This window comes from Hesperophylax consimilis, chromosome 12, assembly GCF_061612785.1.
Source record: "Hesperophylax consimilis isolate HC1 chromosome 12, BYU_Hcon_1.0, whole genome shotgun sequence".
In the NCBI taxonomy this organism is placed as follows: Eukaryota; Metazoa; Arthropoda; class Insecta; order Trichoptera; family Limnephilidae; genus Hesperophylax; species Hesperophylax consimilis.
In genome coordinates, this window is record NC_142847.1 from 19,826,079 (window position 1) to 19,836,791 (window position 10,713).

A 10,713-nucleotide genomic window follows, 5' to 3' on the forward strand; every position below is an offset into this window, starting at 1 on the left:
GAATAATGAGTCCTTACCAATTTGATTTTATAGAGAAACTATGAATGTACGATTTTAATGCAGAATTTACATTATCTATTTACTATGCTTTAGGTATTTTTATTAATTTTCGAAAAGCTTCTGATAGTTATTCACATTCAAAATGAATTACAAAATTTACTGGATTTGGCATTGTCATTAAGGTTAGATGTTGGTTACAAAGTTATCTGACTCAGATATATTAATAACTTACTAAGCAAAGCTGAGACTTCAGGTGAATGTTCGGAATCACCCAGGGAACTGTATTGGACCTAATTTTGTTCTTAATTATAAAATGTTAATCAAATGTATAATCTAGCAATATAAGGCAAACTTTTATTTTTCGCGGACGACACCGAAATAATATTTGAGAAAAGTACATGGAATGTGGTCAACAAAGCAGCCAATCGTGACACAGAGGTTTTTAAGAAGTGGTTCGATGACCATCTACCGGACACCTGTATGATAGAACTGATTAACGTCGCTATGCCAATGCACCCAGTATCTTTGGGATACTGCGGGCGGGTGTCCCAAATTAGTTTTTTTTTTTTTTCCATTATTTCTGGCTTTCACCCTTCAAGGGTGTTCTTGGCCATCATTTAAAATTATTGAGAAAGGTGTATTGAAAGGTGAATTTAAATATTAATTTTATTTAAATAGGCAAATTTCAAAATTATAATGAAAATTGGAGTCGAGTTCAGACTTAAAAGAGATGAAATGTTGAATGGAGGGGAGGCAATTTTAGTTAAGGCTTGATAGAAGAGAGGATATTTGTTTAGAGAGGGACAACCAAAAAATATGTGATCTAAAGTTCCCACTTCTAGACCACAGAATGTACAATCTGGGGAGTCAAGGACGTGAATTTTAAAAAGATGGGAAGGAACGGAACAATGACCGAACCTCATTCGAATGAGTGAAGAAATTTCTTTTTTGGAAAAATGAGGGAATCGCTGAAACCACGGTTTTGATGGTATAGTCCTTTGTATTGAGGCATAGCAGGCTCCCTTGGATTGACTAGCAATGTGCCAATACTCTGACCAAACATTGCGGGATCTTTCTTTGATGATGGAAAAAATGTCAGATAAGGGAATGTGGTTTACGAGGGTAACAACAGGGTTGGACGCTCCTTGTTTTGCCAAGGCATCCGCAATATCATTACCCATGATACCAACATGTCCAGGAATCCAAATCAGAGTTACAGATTTACCAGAGCTTTGAATGGATGCTATCATCACTCGAATAAGGCATACAAAATGATCATCAGGATGAAGAAGAGGACTGGATTTAAGTTTTTGGAGGGAACTGAGAGAGTCAGAGAGAACGAGGGAATGTTCAAAATTATTTTTGATTATATATTTGAGAGATTCTATTATTGCAATGCACTCAGCTGAAAATATTGAAAATTGATTTGAAATTGAATGAAATATTCTATCATTAGAATTATTGTGGTAAACGTTAATACCTATACCACAGTTAGGAGAGTCGGGAGATTTGGATCCATCAGTAAATAAAAGAGAAAAGTTGGGCCATTTAGATAAAATAATGTCATTGAACATATTATTGACAGTTCGGGCCGGGAGATTGGAATGACTTTTAAAGATTCCGATCCCTTCTAATATTGTTGGGGATAGGGTGACGTGACTATATTTTAGTTTGTATAAGGGAAGTAGATCATTTTGGATGATGTGGAGCTCTGAGAGAGACTTAAAATTTTTACAGATGTCAGGAATAGGTTTAGTTGAAGCTCTGATTGTAGATGAATGGTTTGAGTCAATGAACAACGAGACGCTGGGGATAACCTGATGACATTTAGAATTTAAACATTTAAGAACAAATTTGTCAGCAAATAGTTGACGCCTTAAATAAAGAGGAGGATCAGAACATTCTACTTGAAGGGAATTGATGGGTGACGATTGCATCGCTACAGTTATTATTCGCAAAGATTTAGATTGAATTTTGTCTAATTTATTAAGTACATTTTTTGAGGCAGTACTAAAAAGTGGGCAGGCATAGTCGAGATGGCTTCGAATAAGTGCATTGTAAAGCAACTTAATGCAAGTAGGGTGAGCTCCCCACCAAACGCCAGATAATGATCTGATGATATTTAAATTTTTTTCGCATTTAGTAACTAAATTATTAATATGGGAAGACCATTTAAGTTTCCTATCAAATGTTACTCCCAAAAATTTTACTTCAGAAGCGTTGGAGATTGGAGAATTTTTAAATAAAATTTGAACGGGGGGGTTTTTATGGCGGTTTGAGAAGGTGACACACTGAGTCTTTTGGATTGAAAGTTCAAGACCATGTAACGTGAGCCATGTGCAAAGGGCATTCATGGCTTCGTTAAGATATTTGACGGCAAGAGGGATGATTTTGGATGATAAGAAGAAAGCTATGTCATCTGCGAACTCGATAATTTTTATTTGTGGGGGAATAGTGGCATGCATATCATATGTGTATATATTATACAGTAAGGGGGACAATACATCGCCTTGTGGTAAACCCTTCCAAATAGACCTACTTTGAGAAGAAATATCTGGAAGTTCAATGAAAATTTTTCTATCTAGAAATAGATTAATAATTGATTGGACAAACATGGGGGGAAGGCCAAGGCCTAGAAGTTTTTTTTTCAGGATTGGGATGGAAACATTGTCAAAGGCGCCTTCTATATCTATAAAGACGGCAAGACAAACTTCCTGTTTGGAAATTGATAAATTAATATCAGTGCTGATGATGGCAAGGTTATCCTGAGTGGATTTTTTTTTCCTAAACCCAAATTGAGATGGAGAGAGAAGCTGTTTACTCTCGACAAAAAATTCTAATCGGTTTTTAATTAATTTTTCATAAATTTTACTGAGGGTGGATGAAAGAGCGATTGGCCTGTAGTTGGATCCAAAATTTGGAGATTTGTTTGTTTTTAAAATAGGGATGATTATTTGAGAACTCCAGTCATCAGGCATTATACCAGTCTGGAAGATTTTATTTAAGATGCTTAAGAAGTGGTTTAGAACATTATCATTACTATTTTTGATTATGCTGTAAGGTATACCATCTCTGCCTGGAGATGAGTCCTTGACTGTTGATAAACCATTTTTTAGCTCAATTAAGGTGAATGGAGAGTCTAGCCAATGATTAGACATGGGAGTATTATAGATGGGCGTTATTTCATCTAAGTTAGGAACAGAAGGGGGGGCAATTTTGTCCAAGAATTCATCTATCCATTTAGAATGGGACGCTCGAGGAGATGGTGAACTGAAGGAGGATCGAAATCTTCGGATCATAGACCAAACTTCCGAAATTGGAGTGTTCGGAGATACTGAACTGCAAAAGTTGTACCACCCGGATCTTTTTTTTGACCTCAATACCCTTTTGGCATTGGATTCAGCGTTTTTGTATATAAGATAGTTCTCCATAGTCATATTGTAACGATAGGAAAGAGATTTAGCTTTCCGAATTCTTACTACTTTGGAACATTCCTCATCCCACCAGGGAGTTGGAGGGAGTTTTTTGAGAGATTTAGTTTTAGGGGGAGGATTTGATTTATTTATTGCAGTTATGAGCATTGATTTGAAGTTATTATAATCATCTTTGACGGAAAATATATCGGTGGCGGGTGAATTTAGTAGGAACTTGTCCATATGAGAGTTAAATTCATCCCATTTGGTGTGTTTCGTTTTAATCTTTGTCGAAATATGAGACTTGTCCGATTAGAAAGAATTTTGATAAGTAATGATGATCGGGAAATGATCACTGGAGCAAGGGTCGGGGGACACCACCCACGAGGAGAGAGAAGCCAGACTAGTAGAACATATCGAGAGATCCACTGCACTGGGGTTTGTGCTGGGGCGTGAGATCCTAGTAGGAGATCCGTCATTCAAAAGGAAAAGGTTGGATTGATCTAGGAAATCCATCACACTTCGACCATCTCGGTCGGAGAAAGCAGAACCCCAGACGGGGGAATGGGCATTAAAATCGCCTAATATAAAGAAAGGAGGGCTTAGTTGACTTACAATTTGCAACCAAGTTTGTTTATTGAAGTGGGCTGTTGGGGGAAGATAGACTGAAATAAAGGATGTGTCCTTTATTTTAGCTGCAACCATTTGGAAGTCAGCATTGGGGGGTTTGATATTATTTATTGGGGAAAATGATATGGATTTTTTAATAAAAAGGGCAGCACCGCCGCCCGAACCTTCCGGGCGATCGTCGCGGAGACAGGAATACCCTCCCACATTAAAGTGGGTGGATGGAGTAAACCAAGTCTCCGAGATAGCAACCAAAGAAATAAAGTTGGAATTTAATAGGTTAAGGAGATCAGATTTGTTAGAAATAGCACTTCGGCTATTCCACTGAAGTATTCTGACATCCTGAAGAGCCATTTTGAATAAATGATTTTAATGTGGAAATAATAGTAGCAGCGTTGGACGGTAGATTAGTTTGAGAAGAAATAAGGTCAATTAGAAGAATAATAAGAGTTTGGATAAATGAAGAATTGTCTTGGGAGAGTTTTTCAGAAAGTTTAAGAGAGTTCATTGAGGACGGATTATAATTATTTGCACACCCATTTGTGGCATTTGAAAGAGGTGAACTATTGGGATTTAAGAGCAGTGAGTTGTGTTGTTGCTGATCGTATCCAGGAGCCGGTTTAGAGATAGCGTTTTTGTATGTGAATTTAGTTGAACGAGAAGAAGTTGTTGTAGTGGAGGGAAGAGGGTTGGATGAGGAGTTGCTGGATAAAGCCTCAGCAAATGATTTTTTGACAGGCGGGAATAATTTAGAAGCCTGCAGAAAAGACAAGTTCTGAGAGGCCATAGAAATTTTAATATTTTTTTGGCGAGATTGTTCTGGGCAAGATGTGTTGATAGCTGTATGTGAGCCTGAGCAGTTAAAACATTTAGGTGAGGAGGAAGAAGGACATTGGTCAGCTGCGTGGCTGCTTTCTCCACATTTAAAACATCTGGGTTGAGATCTGCATGCAGCTTTGGTATGACCAAAACAGCAGGAATTGAAACATTGAGTGGTGGGATATGTATACATTTCAACTGGTAATGAGTTGAAGAATAAATATATATGGGAGGGAAGAGATTGACCTTCAAAGGTGATAACAACAGATTGGGAGGGCTTCCAGGTAATTATACCCTCAGAGGAGTCCTTGTAATTTAGCCTCCTGGCTTTTATGGGATTGCCAATGTGTTGGGGGGTTGAAAGTGAAGACAGAATTTCTTCGATGGACAGATCGGTCGAGATACCTCTGACCAGGCCCATGCGAGTGACATTGAAAGTAGGGATATATGCCTTGAACTTTGAATTAGATGAAATGAAGATATTTTTGATGAAACTGTTGGCAGCTGGCCCTGAGAGGAATTCGACGGAGATTCGGAAGCGACCCTCGGCTTTTACACCTCCAGGTTTGATTGAAAGATTCTTGCTATTTGATAGGAATTTGCCAAATTCAAGAGGGTGGATGGTTTTTCCTTGCTCAGTTTTTTGGGCGTATGCTATGAATGGGCCACGGGAATGAGGAGAATAAAAGTTTGTTGGAGGAAGTTGAGAAAGTGCTGGTGGGGACAGTGAAGTCGAAGGCGAGTCAAGTTTTATTGGGGAAGAAGGAGTAAATTTCCTTTTTTTGGTAGAAGTCAAGATGACAGAATCACTGTCAGAAATTTCTACATTTTCCCCGTCTGGGGGGTCTGGAGAGGGATCTGGGGGCTTTGTAGGGGGTCCAGGAGGGAAATCTTCCTCCATTATTCACAACAGTAAACAACTACAATAATAGTATGAAAAATGACAGAAGTAAAAAAGTTTATAAATATCTGGAAATCAGCAGCGAAAAGTGACTCCTGGAAGATCAGGAGGGAGAAGAAACCTCAAGGCACAACACACTACACTTTTTTTTGCCAGAAAACAAAAAAGAATGGTAAAAAATTAATTTTAGATGGAGCAAAACAAAACAACTGATGACAGCCAAATGTTATTGTTGCAATCGTCCCAAATTAGTTCGAAACACTAATTTGAAATGCTCGCATTATTTCATCTTCCGGTGTTCACAAATTTAAGTATATTTCAACATGTCCTCTATAAAATTATTTACCTAAATCTATGTAAAGTTTCATGGTTTCTTAAGTCTATTATAACTTCACAGTTCTTTCGTACTGCCTAACTTAATCACGGCGGGGCATACAAGCTACATGAAGAACCTTGTTTTAATCATGGACTGAAGTTTTTAGGAAGAAAAATTTGACGTTTATCAAGTTAATCGGGGTAGGATTCATCAGAACAGGGCTGTAAACGGGTGTTCAGGGCGTGCACCGCACACGGGCGGCATATTCTTGGGGCGGCAATCACGATTTATTTATTTATTGATCTTATTTTTTGTAGATATCTTTTTTAAAGACTTCCAACTGCATAAAACCAGTGAGACTAAAGCATCCTTAATTGGGGTAGGTTGTGAGGCTGACGATAATGGGAGGGGAAGGAGATGGGGGGAGGGGAAGGCAGGGAAGTGTGTTTCTAAGTGTTTATATTCAGATCTGGTCATTTCAAGCAAACGCATAAATTCCGAATGGTGGTCTTTCACCAGGAGGCACTGATAGTATCTTCCACTCTGGAACGTGCAGCAAATATACTATTTATCATTTTAAATTAACATAAAATAAACTGGAATTGGTACTGGTATATGAACCCCTGACCTCCGAATTGTTAGTCGAAAGTCTTACTCTTCGACCACGGAATCTATCGGAGTTAAGATGCGAAGAGTGCGGATTCGAACCACTATATTTACGGAATTGCGAGATTAAAAAAATAATAAATTTACACCAAAAGCATGATTTGATTAAGTGAGCAGAGAAAGCATTTTCCGCTTTTGTACATAAATCTTATAACGTTTCATTTTTAATTTATTTTTTATAATATTACTAGTACCAAAGATTATTGATCTCAAATGACTGTAGAGAGTCCTGTCACTGACAGTTGTGTTTTCATATTTTTTACGATCTTTTTTTCATCAAAATCTCCTAAAAATACTACCTCATTATAATAGTGAAAAAATAAAGATAATGGACACGAAAAGTCCTATTAAATACTTAGTATGTTACCTTTTCGATGTGTTTTTATAATATACTGGCATCAAAGTTACAAATAATGAAAAAAACTTGTACCTTATTGAAAAAGGTGGAGTATTTGCAAACCCTAGTAGGTTTCTAGTTATTTTGAGGTACCTACTTACGGATACAACCTACCAGCAACAGGTAGGTATACATTTGAATATCGAATGAAAATTAGTACAACTACAGTTCTGCTATGTTGTTCGTAGCTGCAGCCTGGCTGATGAAGATTTCCTTGATTTAGTATTAGTATTAACTAAAATTGGATCCACCAAACCAGTCAAATGCCCGTATTATGGTGGTGACGCAAAACAAAGATGAATAGTATAATAATATTAATACAATGAAACAGTAAAAAAAATAATATACGTTACAAAGAAAACAGTAATTATTCAGCATCTTCGTTCCGTTTTCTGGGGCGTTGTCCAGTTATTGATGGCTGACCATTAATGCACAATACCTGGTTGACAGACATTGGTGCCTTGGTGTTGTTAGGCTAGTCAACAATAGCAGATTCCGGCCTGGGTTGATCGATATGAAGAACGACGTGAAGGGTCATTTTCTTTTTCCCAAGTTCGTCAGCGATTGGATCAAGTGTATCTTTCTTTAGTTAGAAAATGATTTCATTAAGGTTTTCAATTATTTTCTGCCACTTTTTATCGATGATGACGATAGCCCTCATCTGATAAGAGAGGGAACCAGAAAAAACAAATCTTCTCCTTGGGTGGATGGAGTAGCAAATTTAAAGATTGTTTATTGATTTGTCAAAGTTGCTACATAAATTATATTACAAAAAATAAAGAAATCTGCCAAATTTTAGCAATATCGCAAACACTAAATTCAAGGACACCGGCTACCTACCCGGTCAAAGGGAAGCTTCATGAAAAACAAAATAGAGGGATATAATTTAAACTCCTCATAGCTTCGAACTTTCATGACTAATGTCGGGATCACATGAGGACCTTACAGAAGACAATACAATAGTGTCTTGTCTCTGTTCCCTGAACAGCCTCGACCGCGCATGGCAGGACAATGGTTCAATACAACAATTCTATCGTACTACAAACGCAGAATGCTGTCAAAACGGCGCACGACAATGTGCGCTTCGAGTTAGTTCACGAAACATATTAAATTTCTATCGGTTATATTTTATACCAAGTTGTATAGTAGTGTTCCATATACACGACATTTTAAAGCCAAAATATGCGATCCGAGCGCTGAGAGCCGAGATACGTACGCCTGGAGCGACTGACTCATAAATAAACCTGGACTGGCTATTGTCCTACTGTCTTGTTTAAACGCGTTTACTCGCGGACAGTGCAGCCAGGCGTGGTGGTGGGGGTAAGACAATCTTAGCCCGTATGTCTCTGGGACAGTGTCTTGGTTCATTGTCCTATCATCCAAACTGCTGTTCACACTAGGACAGTGGGTCCGGAGCTGGGATAAAGCAGTATTTTACTATCCTCGTGTGATCGCTACATTACCCATGTTTAGCGCTGTTGAGATGTTCTTTAAAGATTGCTTGGTTGATTGTCAGTCTCCGATAATAGAGGAATCATAAAAAGTAGAGCTATTTCATACTGTTTTAAAGTGGTGTTAGCTATTGCTCGAATTTCGCACATATATTCTGCCTACAATGAATGATAAAAAGTTATTTATTTTTATGTAATCTCGAAACAAACTTATTTCCCGTCATGATGGCTAAAAGCCATCATGAAGGATAGGGTGTTCTGTGAAGTCTGTGTGTCAAAGGGTCTCACCAAACCAGCCCCTCCCGATCTGTGGGAAGGCGCATCCTGAACACACATCACCCAATGAACCCACCAAACGTAGCGAACAACATGGGGTCACTTATGGCAGAGGTGTTGCTGAAGAGAATAAACTCTCTTCGAGAAATATATTTTTTTAAATTCAAGTACCTACCTGGTACGTTTTTTCAGAAGTTAAGAGTATTTGAATGTCCCGAAACGGAAGAAAAATATTTGTAGTTGGACATTCCCGTATGTAATTTTCTAATATGTACTAAATAAAAAAAATACTGTACTAAATTAAAACTTAGCAGGAACATGCATAAAATTGTATGTTCTTCAAATGTTTCAAAGTATAAACTAACGGGAAGGAATTCGACGGACGGTTTTTCGAAGGAAGTATAGTACTATAGTTAAAGACGGTATGGGTTAATTTATGTGTAAGTCAAATAAAATTGTTTGAAATGCATTTGTACCTCGTTTTGAAAGATACATACAAAGAGTAAAGTACACTAACTTCGGGAGGTGATTTAACGTGATTATACAAGTAAAAAAAAAAAATTAATTTATTCGAAATTCCAACGTTTTAAGGAAGTTTTTAGGGAAAAAAATTGTACGAAAAAATAATATTATTCTTTGGAAAAATATTTCTGTATGGGAAAAAAACAATGGAATGTCGGAAAACTTATTTACCTTTTTTTACATCTACCATCATAATAGAATCACCTCGAGAAGTTTGTTCACTATACCTGATACCCTGCATATAATCGATAGACCACAATTCTAAATCGAAAGGTTGCTTAATTGGCTTTTGCAATGTTTAGTGACTAGTTCTGAATAGTCAGGTATTTTCATAATTACCATTTATATCCCCATCTTCTTCCCCGCCCCGCTTTTTTCAGTCTGTCAGCATTACCCTAATTGAAGGTAACACAGTCACACTGGCTTTGGGCCGTTAGCTTTGTTTTGTGGTCTCACATAAAACAGTAAAAATAACGTCGATGGAAGAAAATATTTTCGCATCTTATTTGTTTGGCGGTGAAACGTTTGTGGTTTGCCAAATTATTTTTTGATTTGAAAATAAGCGTGATTTTAAATATACACTGATAAAAGTTGCATCAAGATAACAGTTGCATCTAAATTCGAAAAACCACAGAGACAAAAAAAAACGGGTTCAATTCGAAAAATGGACCACGTACGAATATTGAAGTTCACTTTTTTGTTATGGTTTTTGTTTGCAAGTAGGTAGAGCATCTCAACTTTGGTTTGTAAGAATGATCTTTTCACAATATTTGCAATTAAGAAAAAACCTCTACATGGTTAATTGCATTTTTTTTCTCAATTAAGAACACCTGTATCGATGTCAATAAGCATGTAATACAAGTGGAATATAAATATGCGCTCATAAATACTAAAATTTGAACTTCATAATGCAGGTGATGTTTCGTACTGAAAATAGTTATTTGGGACTAGAAATTTCAGTTGAGTAGAATGAAGAGGTTGTCTCATTTAACACAGCTTGACTATCTAAGTAGTTAAGATACCTGAAAATGCTAAAACAATACATAATATTATTTTCCTGAATAAATATATCACTAAAAAATATTACCTAAGAATGAAAGAAAATGGCGATGCCTCCATTGTAAGTGTGACAACTGATACCCTATCATTGATGTATATTATTTTTGCGTATTACACCGCAACGCCCGAAAAATAATCCGATCGTTGGGTCGTGTTCTTGTTTACAACTTACGTGTGGCATAAATACACACAGGAATGTAAATAATTGCACAAGACACTAACGCTTTGGGCGCGGTTGGCAGAATATAAATACTACATTCTACAAG